Source organism: Marmota flaviventris, unplaced genomic scaffold (genome assembly GCF_047511675.1).
Source record: "Marmota flaviventris isolate mMarFla1 unplaced genomic scaffold, mMarFla1.hap1 Scaffold_125, whole genome shotgun sequence".
In the NCBI taxonomy this organism is placed as follows: domain Eukaryota; kingdom Metazoa; phylum Chordata; class Mammalia; order Rodentia; family Sciuridae; genus Marmota; species Marmota flaviventris.
In genome coordinates, this window is record NW_027287854.1 from 71,704 (window position 1) to 83,917 (window position 12,214).

Genomic DNA, 12,214 nt, shown 5'->3' on the forward strand with positions numbered 1-12,214 from the left:
TTTTGGTTAGTGTTAGTGTTAAGCTTAGTGTTCAGGTAAGAATTATGGTTTGTGTTAGGTTAAGTGTTTTGTTTAGGTTTTGTGTTAGATTAGTGTTAAAATTAGAGTTTCTGCTATGATAAGAAAGATGGTTAGAGTGAAGCATAGGGTGAGGTTTAGGGTTAGTTTTAGCGTTACGGTTAGATTAGGGATAGTGTTAGCATTAGGGTTAGGGTAAGTGTTAGTGTTACGGTTAAAGTAAGGGTTAGGGATAGGGTTAGTGTTAGGTTTAGGGTTAGGCTTAGGGTTAGTGTTAGTGATAGGGTTAGTGTTGGGTTTAGAGTTAGTGTTAAGGTTAGGATTAGGGTTAGTGTTAGGGTTAGGGTTAGTTTTAATGTAAGTATTAGTATTAGTGGTATTGTTAGGGTTAGTGTTATTTAAAAGTTAGGATTAGTGTTAGGTTATTTTTAGGGTTATGTTTTGTAAGGGATTGTGTTAGAGTTACGGTTAAGGTTAATTTGGGAAAAGTTTTCAATTAGCAATAATCACGCCTCGGATAAACCTCATTGGCTACGATACTGCCACTGCGCAAAGCTAACGGTTAAGGTTAGAATTAGGGTTATGTCAGTGTTAGGATTATGGTTAGGGTTAGGAGTACTGTAAGGTTTAGTGTTAGGATAGTGTTAGGATTAGGGTTAAGTATAGTGTTATGGTTACTGTTAATTTTAGAGTTAGTGTTAGTGCTAGGGTTAGGGTTAGAGTTAGCATTAGGGTTAGGGTTAGTGTTAGGGTTTGGGTTAGGATTTGTATTAGGGTTAAAGTTAGGATTATGTTTAGGGTTATGGTTATGGTTAGGATTAGTGTTAGGGTTAGGTTTATTTTTAGGTTAGGGTTAGGGCAGAGTTAAGGTTAGTGTTAGGGTTCGGGTAAGGGTTAGGATTAGGGTTAAAGTTAGGGTAAGGTTTAGGTTTATGGTTTGGTTAGGGTTAGGGTTAGGTTTAGTTATGGTGTTAGGATTAAGGTTTGGGTAAGTGTTAACATTAGGTTTATGTTTAGGGTTACAATTAGGGTTAGTGTTAGTGTTAGGGTTAGAGTTATACTCATGTTTAGAGTTAGTTTTAGTATTTGGGTTAGGCTTAGCGATAGCTTTAGTATTTAGGGTTAGGTTTAGAGATATTGTTATGATTAGGTTTAGGTTTAGGATTAAGGTTAGGGTTAAAGGTAGGATTAGTACTAGTGTCAATGTTAGTTTTAGTGTTAAGTTTAGGGTTTCTTTTAGGGTTAGGGTTAGGGCTATGATAGGGTATTTGTTTGGATTAGGTTTAGGGTTCGTGTTAGAGTTAGGGTTATGGTTACGGTTAGGGTGTAATCTAGGTTTAGGTTTAGGGTTACAGTTAGAGTTAGTGTTAGTGTTAGTATTAGGTTTAGGGTTAATGTTAGGATTTGGTTTTAGGTTAGTATAAGGTTTAGCATTAGGTTTTGTTTAGGGGTTATGGTTACAATTATAGTTAGGGTAATGATAAAGGTTAGTATTAGGGTTTGGTGAGGTTGAGGTTTAGGGTTCTTTTAGGCTTACGGTTAGGGTTAGGGTTAGAGAGTGTTAGGGTTAGGGTTAGGATTAGAATTAGGGTTAGGATCAGGGTTAGGGTTTGGGTTAAATTAGGGTTAGGGTTAGGGTTAAAGTTCGTGTTAAGGTAAGGGTTACAGTTTGTGTTAGTTTTAGGTTTAGGTTTAGGTTTAGGGTTAGTGTTAGGGATAGGTTTAGGGCTACAGTTAGAGTTAGTGTTAGGGTTAGGGTGAGGGGTCATGTTAGTGTTAAGTTTAGGGTTATGGTTAGGGTTAGTGTTATGGTTAGAGTTAGGGTAAAAATTTGGATTAGTGTTTGGGTTAAGTTTGGATTTAGATTTAGAATTAATGTTAGAGTTTTCGTTAGGGTTAGGGGTCGTGTTAGTTTTAGGGTTATGGTAATGGTTGGGGTTAGTGTTACGGTTAGACTTAGGGTTAAGGAAAGGTTTAGTGTTTGGTTTAATGTTAAAGTTAGGTTAAGGGTTGGTGTTAGGGTTAAGGTTATTGTTAGTGTTAGGTTTCGAATTAGGGTTAGGGTGAGGCTTAGGGTTAGTGTCAGGGTTAGGTTTAGCTTTAGTGTTAGATTTATTGTTGGGGTTAGTTATACTGTTAGGGTTAGTTTAATATTAGTATATAGTTTAAGGTTTGTGTTAGGGTTCGGGTTAGGGTTAGTGTTACAATGAGGTTTAGTGTTAGAGTTATGTTTGGGTTAGGCATAAGGTTACGGTTCATGTTTGGTTTAGGATTAGAGTTATTATTAAGTTTATGGTGAGGGTTAGAGTTAGGGTTAGGTTTAGTGTTAGTGTTAGGTTAGTGTTAGGGTTATGGTTACTGTTAGTGTTAATGTTAGTGTTAGGTTTAGTTTTAGTGTTAGGGTTTGGTAAGCGTTAGGGTTAGTGTTAGTGACAGGGTTTCAGTTAGGTTAAGGGTTAGGTTTAGGGTTTGGTTTAGGGTTAGGTTTATTGTTAGGCTTAGAGTTATTGTTAGGTTTATGGTTAGTGTTAGTGTTAGTGTTAGGGTTAGGGTTAGTATTAGTGTTTGGGTTAAGTTTAGATTTAGCATTAGTGTTAGGGTTAGGTTAGTATTATGGTTAGTTTTATGGTTAGAGTCAGTGTTAAAATTAGGGTTAGGGTTAGGGTATGGTTAGTGTTAGGGTTTTGATTAGGGTTTGGGTTAGTGTTAGGGATAAAGGTTGGGTTAGGTTTAGTGTTACTTTAGTATTAGGCTTAGGGTTTGGTTAGGGTTAGGGTTATGGTAAGGGTTAAGGTTAGGTTTAGGGTTGGGGATAGGCTTGTGTTTAGTGTTAGGGTTAGGATTAGTGTTAGGTTTAGGGTTAGTGTTAGGTTTTGGGTTAGGGTTAGGGTTAGCTTTAGGGTTCGTGTTAGGGTTAGGTTTAGCGTTAGTGTTAGGATTAGGGTTAGGGTTAGATTTGTGTTAGTGTAGGGTTTGGGTTATGGTGAGATTTAGGGTAAGTTTTATGGTTAGGTTTAGGGTTACGTTTAGAGTTAGTGTTAGGGTTAGTGTTAGTGTTAGGGTTAGCGTTAGGGTTAGGATTTGGGTTAGGGTTAGTGTTATGTTAGGTTTAGGGTTAGGGTTAGCAATAGTGTTTGGGTAAGGGTTAGAGTTAGGTTCATGGTTAGTGTTAGGATTACATTTAGTGTTAGTGTTATGTTTAGGGTTAGGGTTAGGGTGAGGTTTAGGGTTAGCTTTAGGTTTATGGTTAGGGTTTGGGTTAGGGTATGGTAAGGTTTATGTTAAAGTTAGGATTTTGTTTAGGTTTTATATTGGTGTTTGGGTTACAGTTAGTGTTATGTTGAAGGTTAATGTTAGGTTAGGTTCGGGTTAGGGTTAGGTTTAGGGTTCGTGTTAAGTTTAGGATTATGGTTAGTGTTAGCTTTAGCTTTAGGGTGAGGGTTAGAGTAATGGTTAGCGTTAGTGTTAGTGTTAGGTTAGTGTTATGGTTAGGCTTAGGGTTATGTTAGGGTAAAGGTTAGGGTTAGGATTTGGTTTAGTGTTAGGGTTAGTGTTATGGTTATGGTTATGGTTAGGGTTAGGGTTAGGGTGAATGTTAGGTTTAGGTTTACATTTACGTTTAGCGTTATTGTTAAGGTTAGGGTTAGGGCAAGGGTTAGCGTTAGTGTTTGTTTTAGAGTTAGAGTTAGGTATAGGGACAGAGTTAGGGTTGGGTTAGGGTAGTGCTAGTTTTAGAGTTAGGGTTAGGGTGAGGGTTAAAATTAGGGTTTGTGTTAGGATAAGGATTAGGGTTACTGTTATGGTTAGGTGTAGGGTTAGGTTTATGTTTAGGTAAGGGTTAGGGTTAGGGTTAGGGTTAGGGTTTCCATTTGTAATAGATTTATGTTTAGGATTAGGGTTCAAGTTAGTCTTACATTTAGGTTTAGCATTAGGGTTAGTGTTAGGTTCAGGGATAGGGTTAGAGTGAGCATTAGACTTAGGGTTAGGGTTGGTTTAGGGTTACAGTTAGAATCAGGGTTAGTCTTAGCTTTAGGGTTGGTGTTATGGTTAGAGTTACGGTTAGTGTTAAGTTTAAGGTTAGGTTTAGGTTTAGGTTTCATAATAGGGTTAGGGTAAAGGTAAGGGTTAGTGTTAAGTTTTGGGTTAGGTTAATGTTAGGTTTTTGTAAGGTTTAAGGTTAGTTTTAGGGTTAGAGTTAGTGATATTTTTAGGTTTATGGTTAGGGTTAGTGTTTGGTTAGTCTTAGGTTTAGGATTAGGGCTAGGGTTAGGGATATGTTAGGAATAGGGTTAGGCTTAGTTTTAAATTTAATGTTTGGGATATGGTTAGAGTTAGGTTTATGGTTAGGTTTAGATTCAGTTTAGGTTTGGTTTAAGTTTAGGGTGAGGTTTGGGGATAGTTTTAGTGTTAGAATTATGGTTAGCGTTAGAGATATGATTAGGGTTAGCGTTAGGGTTAAAGTAGATTTAGGGTTAGGGTTAGGTTTAGTGTTAGGGTTAAAGTAAGGGTTAGTATTTGGGTCAGGTTTAGGGTTAGGTTTAGGGTTATGGTTATGGTAATATTTAGGGTAGGTTTTGGGTCTGGGTTAGTTTAGGGTTAGGGTTAAGGTTAGTGTTAGGTTTAGGGTTAGGGTTTGTATTAGTGTTAGTGTTAGGGTTAGTGTTAGGGTAATGGTTATGATTAGGGTTAGGTTTTTGGTTATTGTTAAGGTTAGGGTTAAGTGTAGGTTTAAGTTTAGGGTTAATTTTAGTGTTAGGTTTTGGGTTAGGGACAGGATTAGTGTTATGGTTAGTGTTAGGTTTAGGTTAGGGCTAGTGTAAGGGTTAGGGTTACATTTTGCGTTTGGGTTAGTGTTAGGCTTATTATTAGTTTTAGTGTTAGCATTAGGTTTATGATTAGTGTTAGGGTTAGGGTGAGGGTTAGTTTTAGTACTAGGGTTTAGTTTAGGATTAGGGTTATTATTAGGGTTAAGTTTAGTGTTATGGTTAGGGTTTGCATTATGTTTATGGCTAGTTTTACAGTTAGGTGTAGGTTTAAGGTTAGTGTTAGGGTTAGTGTTAGGGTTCAGGTTATGGTTTTTGTTAAGGTTAGGGATTGTGTTAGGATTAGGGCTAGGGTTAGTATTAATATTAGGTTTAGGGTTAGGTTTAAGGTTATAGTTAGGGTTAGAATAAGGTTTAGGGTTAGGTTTACAGTTAGTGTTAAGTTTAGGGTTAGTGTTAGGATTAGGTTTAGGTTAGGGTTATGGTTATGGTGTTTGTTACAGTTTAAATTAGGGTTACCATTATGCTTAAGTTTAGGGCTACGGTTATTGTTAGGGTTAGTAATATGATTACAGTTAGGGTTAGGGTTAGTTTTAGGCTTAGTGTTAGGTTTAGTGTTAGGGTTCTCTTTATGGTTAGGGTTAGGTTTAGTGTTAGGCCTAGGGTTAGGGTTATGTTTAGTGTTTGAGTGAGGATTAGGGTTAGGTTAGGGTTTGGGTTAGGGTTAGGTTTAGGGTTAGGGTTATGGTTAAGGTTGGGGTTAGGGTTAGGTTTAGTCTTTGGGTTAGGGTTTTGTTTCACATTAGGGTTAGGGTTAGTTTTAGTGTTAGGGTTAGGTTTAGAGTTATGATTAGGATTAGGGTTTGTGTGAGGGTTAGGGTTTTGGTTCGTGTTAAGGTTAGTATTATGGATAGGTTTTGTGTTAAATTTAAGGTTAGGGTTAGAGTTACAGTTAGGATTAGGCTTAGGTTTAGTGTTAGTTTTAGAGTTATTTTAGGGCTATTGTTAGTTTTACGTTATGGTTAAAATTAGTGTTAGTTCAAAATTAGTGTTAGGGTTATGGTTAGTTGTATGTTTAGGGTTAGGTTTTGTTTTAGGGTTATCGTTAGAGTTATGTTTAGGGTTACGGTTACAGTTAGGAATTAGGGTTAGGGTTAGGGTTAGATTAGTGTAGTTTAGGGTTTGGGTTATCGTTAAGATTAGTGTTAGTTTTAGGGTTAGGGTTAAGTTAGTGTTAGGGTTATGGTTCATGTTAGGTTTAGGCTTATTGTTAGTGTTAGGTTTAGTTTAAGTGTTTGGTTACGGTTAGGGTTTGTGTTAGTCTTAGGGTTAGGTTTAGGATTAGCCTTAGTGTTTGGGTTGAGATATACTTAGGTTTATGCTTAGTGTTAGTGTTAGGGTTAGGATTAGTGTTAGGTTTAGGGTTGGGGCTAGGGTGAGTGTTAGGTTGAGGGTTAGGTTTAGAGTTATTGTTAGGAGTAGGATTAGCGTTAGTGTTAGGTTTAGGATAAAATTAGGGTTAGGGGTAGTGTTAGGGTTAAAGTTAGAGTTAGGTTTAGGATTTCTGTTAGTATTAGGAATAGGGTTATTTTTAGGGTTAATGTTAGGTTTAGGGATAGTCTTTATTTGAGGGTTAGGCTTAGTGGTATGTTTAGGTTTATGGTTAGTGTTAGGTTTAGGATTAGGGTTAGTATTAGGTAAGTGTTAGCATTAGGGTTAGCTTAGGGTTAGGGTTATTGTTTGGGTTAGGGTTTGTGTTTGTGTTAGAGTTAGGTTAGGGTTAGAGTTAGGCTTAGGGTTAGTGTTCGACGGAGATTTAGGATTTGTGTTAGGGTTATGTTTAGGTTAGGGTTAGGTTTGTGTTATGGTTAGGGTTAGGTTAGGTTTAGGTTTTTGGTTAAAAATATGGTTAGGTTTAGGGACACGGTTAGTTTTGGTGTTAGGGTTAGGATTAAGGTTAGTGTTTGTGTTAGGGTTTGGGTTAGTGTTTATATTAGGTTTAGGGTTAGGATTAGGTTTAGTGTTAGTTTTAGTATTAGGGTCTGTGTCAGGGTTGTGGTTAGTGTTAGGGTTGGGATAACAATTAGAATTAACTTTCTGGTTAGGGTTAGGGTTAGGTTTAGTGTTATGTTTTGGGTTACACTTAGGGTTTGTGTTAGATTTTGGGTTAGGTTTAGGGTTAGTGTTAGGGTTGGGTTTGAGTTAGTGTTAGTGTTATGGTTAGCATTAGGGTTGGGTTCGAGTTAGTGTTAGTGTTATGGTTAGCATTAGGGTGAGGTTTAGGTTTTGTGTTAGGTTTAGCCTTAGTGTTAGTGTTAGGGTTAGGGTTAGAGTTAAATTTTCTGTTAGGATTAGTGTTAGGGTTAGGATTATGGTTATGGTTAGGATTAGTGTTAGGGTTAGGGTTAGTGTTATGTTTAAAGATAGGGTTACATTTAGGGTTAGGGATAGGTTTAGTGTTAGTGTTAGCATTAGGTTTAGGTTTAGGGTTACTGGTAATTTTAGAATTCGGGTTAGGTAAGGTGTTATTGTTAGGGTTATTGTTAGGATTATGGTTAGTGTCAGGATTAGGGTTATGGTTAGGGTTAGGTTTAGTGTTAGTATTAGGGCTTAGGTTAGCATTAAGGTTAAGTTACAGTTAGGGTAATGATATTTTTATGTTTAGGGTTCAATTTATGTTTAGGATAATAGATAGGTTAAGTTTAATGATAGTGCTAGGGTCAGGCTGAGGATTAGAATTAGGGGTTGGATTAGGGTTTGGGTAATGTATAGGGTTAGAGCTAGGGTTAGGGCTAGGTTTATGGTTAGAGTCAGGACTATGGGTATGGTTAGGTTTAGGTTTAGTGGAAGGATTAAAGTTGGGGTTTGATTTATGTTAGGTTTAGGGCTAGGTTTAGGCTTTGAGTTAGGGTTAAAGCTAGTGTTGGGTCTTGGATTATGCCTATGTTTTGGGTTACATTATGGCTCTTCTTAGGGATATGGTAACGTAAGAATTAAGGGCTAGTTTTAGGGTTACATTTGGAACTCAGTCTAGTTTTAGGGTTTGGTTGAGATTTAGGGTGATGTTTTTAACTAGGTTTAGTGTTAGGGTTTGAGTCAGGGTCAAATTTCATTTTATGATTAGGGATAGGACTCAAATTAGGGGTAAGCATAGGGCTAGATGTAGGGTTAGGATTTGGTTTAGGTTAAGAGTTAGGGTTAGTCCTATGGCTCGGTTTTGTTTTAGGACTAAAATTAAAGTTAAGGGTAGTTTTATGATTAGTGGTAGTGTTATTGCTACTGATAGGGTGAGTTTAGGCTTTGGAGTAGATTTAGAGTTATGGTTAATTCTAGAGTTAGGGCTATGGCTACTGTGAGAGCTAAGATTAGTGCTAGTGTTTGGGTTATGGTAAAGGATAGGGTTAAAATTAGGAATGGGGCTATGGCAAGAGTTAGATTTAGTCTTAGGTCTAGAGTCTGGGTTAGGGTTAACGCTAAATTAGGGCTAGGAATAGGTCTAGTCTTAGTGTTAGGCTTAGGCCTAGGATTAGGGCTATTTTATGGTTAGGTTTAGGGTTAGGTTTAGGGGAAGGGCTACTTGTTTGATTTCCACCTCCATTTTTATTTACCCATAAGTGACAAAATGAAGTTAAACCTTAAAATACAATGTGTTCATGATAGTGAACCATTGAATTGAGAAGAACATACCTTGGGAGCATACTAAGGCTCAATAAAAGATGACTCCTGCCCAGTATCAAAGAAATTTGAACAAAACTAACTCTAACCCTACAATTACCTGTAACCCTAGATCTAGCTGTAATCCTAAACCTAACATTAACCCTAACCTGATTAGAGAACCATTGATCCTAGAATTCCCACCCTTCGGGATTCTTGAAGGGCAAGCTAAGTGATGAATCCTATGCAACATCAAACAAATCTGACCAAATAAATGTGGGACGTATTTCAGTACATGCATATTTTCCTGTATTCTCCTAAAGGGCTCTCAGATTAAGTTGTTTTTGCATGCTTAAGCATAGGCCTACTTTTACAAGGAACATACCAGAGTCACTACAGAAAAATGATGGTGTGTGTAAAGCTTCAAGCAGCTAGCACAAATACTGTTTTATTTTCAACTCCATTAACTTTCTCATATAGGTCAAAATTAAGTGAAATCTTAAAATACAAAATGTTGCTGACAGCAAACCAGTGAATGGAGAAGGCCTAAAACTGGGGAACAGAGTAAGTGAAAAGATAAGTCCTTCCAGTATCAAAGAATTTTGAATGAAACTAACTCTAATCCTAACACTAGCACTAACTCTAGCTCTTCCCCTAACCCTAACGTTTTTATGAAACCTTTGACCATAGAATTTCCAAACTTGGGCAGCCTAGTGGGGAAAGCTAAGGGATGAATGCTGCACAGTATCAAAGAAATCTGTCCAAAAATTGATGGAGTATATCAGTATATGCATATTTCTCTGCAATCCCTTAAAGGACTCTTGGATAAAGTTGTTTATACATGCTTCAACTTAGGCCTACTGTCACAAGAACAAACCAGAAATTGATCACAGAGAATTGATGGAGTGTGAAGTTTCAAGCAGCTAGCACCAATGCTGTTTGATTTCCAGCTCAATTTCCATTTACTTGTATAGGACAAAATGAGCTAAAACTTTAAAATACAAACTGTTCCTTACAGTGAACATTTGAACCTACATGGCCCAAACATGTGGAGTATAGTAAGTATAGGACAAAATGAATCTTGCTCAGTATCAAAGAAATTTCAACAAAACTAACTCTAATCCTAATACTAGCTCTAACACTATCCCTAACAGTATCCTTAACACAAAACCTAACCTGTTTGAGAAACTGTTGATCCTAGAAGTCCCAAATGTGAGGAGACTAGGGGGCTAAGCTATCAGATGAATCCTTTGCAGTATCAAAGAAATACGACCAAATAATTTAGGTGTTATTTCAGTTCATGTATATTACTCTGTTTTCTGCCAAAGGGCTCTTGGATAAAGTATTTTTTTGCCATATTCACCTTAGTGCTACTTTCACAAGGATCAAAGCAGAGAGTTCCCACATGGAACTGATTCAGTGTTTGAATTTTCAAGCAGCTAGCACCAACCTGGTTTGATTTCAACCTCCATTTTCATTTACCTATATAAGTCAATATGAAATGGAACATTAAAATACAGAGTGGCCCTGTTAGCGAACCATTGAAATGAGAAGGTGCAAACATAAGGAGCATATTAAGGCTAGATAAAAGAAGACTCCTTCCAAGTATCTAAGAAGTTTGTATAAAACTTACTGTCACCCTAACACTACATCCAACACTAGCCCTAACCCCAAACCTAAAACTAACGCTGACCTGATTAGAGAACCATTGATCCAAAAGTCCCACACTTGGAGAGCTTTTTGGGGCAAGCTAAATAATGAATCATACTCAGTATCAAACAAATCTGACAAAAAAATTATAGGAGGAATTTCAGTGCATGCATATTCCCTACTTTCTCCTAAAGGGCTACAAGATAAAGTTGTTTTTTCATGCTTCAGCTAAGGCCAATACTCATAAACAACATGCCAGAGTGTCCCCACAAAGAATTGAGAGTGTGTGTGCAGTTTCAAGCAGCTAGCATAAACACTGTTTGATTTCCAGGTCCATTTACATTTACTCATATAGGTCAAAATGAAGTAAAATGAAAATATTAAGTGTTTCAGATAACAAAACTTTGAACCAAAAGCCTAATCCTGGGAACAAGAGTAAGGTCAGTTAAGGATGAATCCTGGATTGTATCAAAGAAATTTGAATAAAATAACTCTAACCCTAACACTACCTCTAAACTGAGCCCTAATCCTAACCCTAAACATTAAAATAGCCCAATCTCTAACCCTAACTTTAACCCTAATTTTAACTGTAACCATTGCCCAAACCCTAGCTCTAACTCTAGATAAGGCTAACTCATAACTCTAACCCTAACCCTAATGATAAACGTAGGCTTAACCCTATCATTTACCCTAGATCTGATCCAACCCTAACCCTCACGCTAGACCTAAATCTAGCTCCAAGCATAACACTTACCATAAACCTAACCCTAAACCTAGGCCTAAACATAATCCTAACCCTAATCCTAACCCTAGCCCTAATCCTAACCACGAATATAGCTCTAACACTAGCTGTAATCCTATTTTTTACCCTAAACTTAAGCCTAAACCAAATGCTAACAATAGGACTAAACCTAACTGTATAGCTTTCCCTAAGGCTATTCCAAACCCTAAACCTAACCTGAACCCTTAAGCTAACCATATTCATTACTCTAAACCTAATGCTAATTTGAGCCTTTTCCCTAAACTTTAACCAAAAACCAATCCCTAATCCTGATCCTGACTGTAATAATACACCTAGCTCTAAACCTGACCTTTACCCTAAATCTAACCCTTACAGTAGACAGATTCATTATCAAACCCTACAACTACCCTTAACTGTAATGCTAGACCTGACATTAGCCCTAGCTTAATCCTAGCCCTAGTCCTAATGCAAACTGAACTGTTAACCTAGCCTTAATCCTAACCTTTACCCTAACCCTAATCGAAGACTTAATCCTAACTATAACTGTAGCCCTAACCTTAACTCTAACTGTATCCATTATCCTAAACATAACTCTTATCCAAATGGTAACCCTAAGACTTCTTGTATCCTAACCCTATCACTATCCCCAAATCTATCAATTACCCTAAACCCAACCTTAACCCTAAACCTAACCCTATCTTTACCCTAACACTAACCCTAACACTAATTCAAGCTGTAACACTAAACACAAACCTAAACCAAGCCCTAACACTGACCCTGACCCTAATAATTCCCCTAGGTCTAAACCTGACTCTTACCCTATACCTAACCCTTACAATAGACTTAGCCATAAAGGTTTCTGTAAAACAATCCCTAAGTGTAACCCTAGACCTGACTATAGTCCTAGCCATAATTCTATCCCTAACCCTAACACAAATCCTAGCCCTTATTCTTGCGCTAAACATAGCCTTACTTACAATCCTATCCCAAACTCTAGGCCTAACCCTGAAACTAATCCTAGCCCTAATTTTAGCCCTAATTTTACCTAACAATAGTCCTAAGACTAACTCTAACTCTCACATTAGACCTTTCACTTATTCTAACCCTATCCATTACCATTACCCTAACCCTAGCCCTAACCTTAGCCCTAACCCTTGCCCTAAATTTTCCCTAGGACTAACCTTAGACAAAAGCTAACTGTAAATTGAGCCATAAGCTGAAACTAAGCCAAACCCTAACACTATCCCAAACCATAACACTAATCCTAAAACTAACCCTAATCCTAGCTGTAGCGCTAAAACAAAACCTAGCTATACCTATAACCCTAACCTTTAACCTAAACCAAACACTAACCTTAAACCAAGGCCTAACCCTAGCCCTAATATGA

General features: G+C 37.3%; 1 pseudogene; it reads right to left on the bottom strand.

Moving 5' to 3' along the window:
* Positions 1-491: 491 nt before the first annotated feature.
* LOC139703753 (U4 spliceosomal RNA) lies at positions 492-575 on the bottom strand (annotated as a pseudogene).
* Positions 576-12,214: the final 11,639 nt, after the last annotated feature.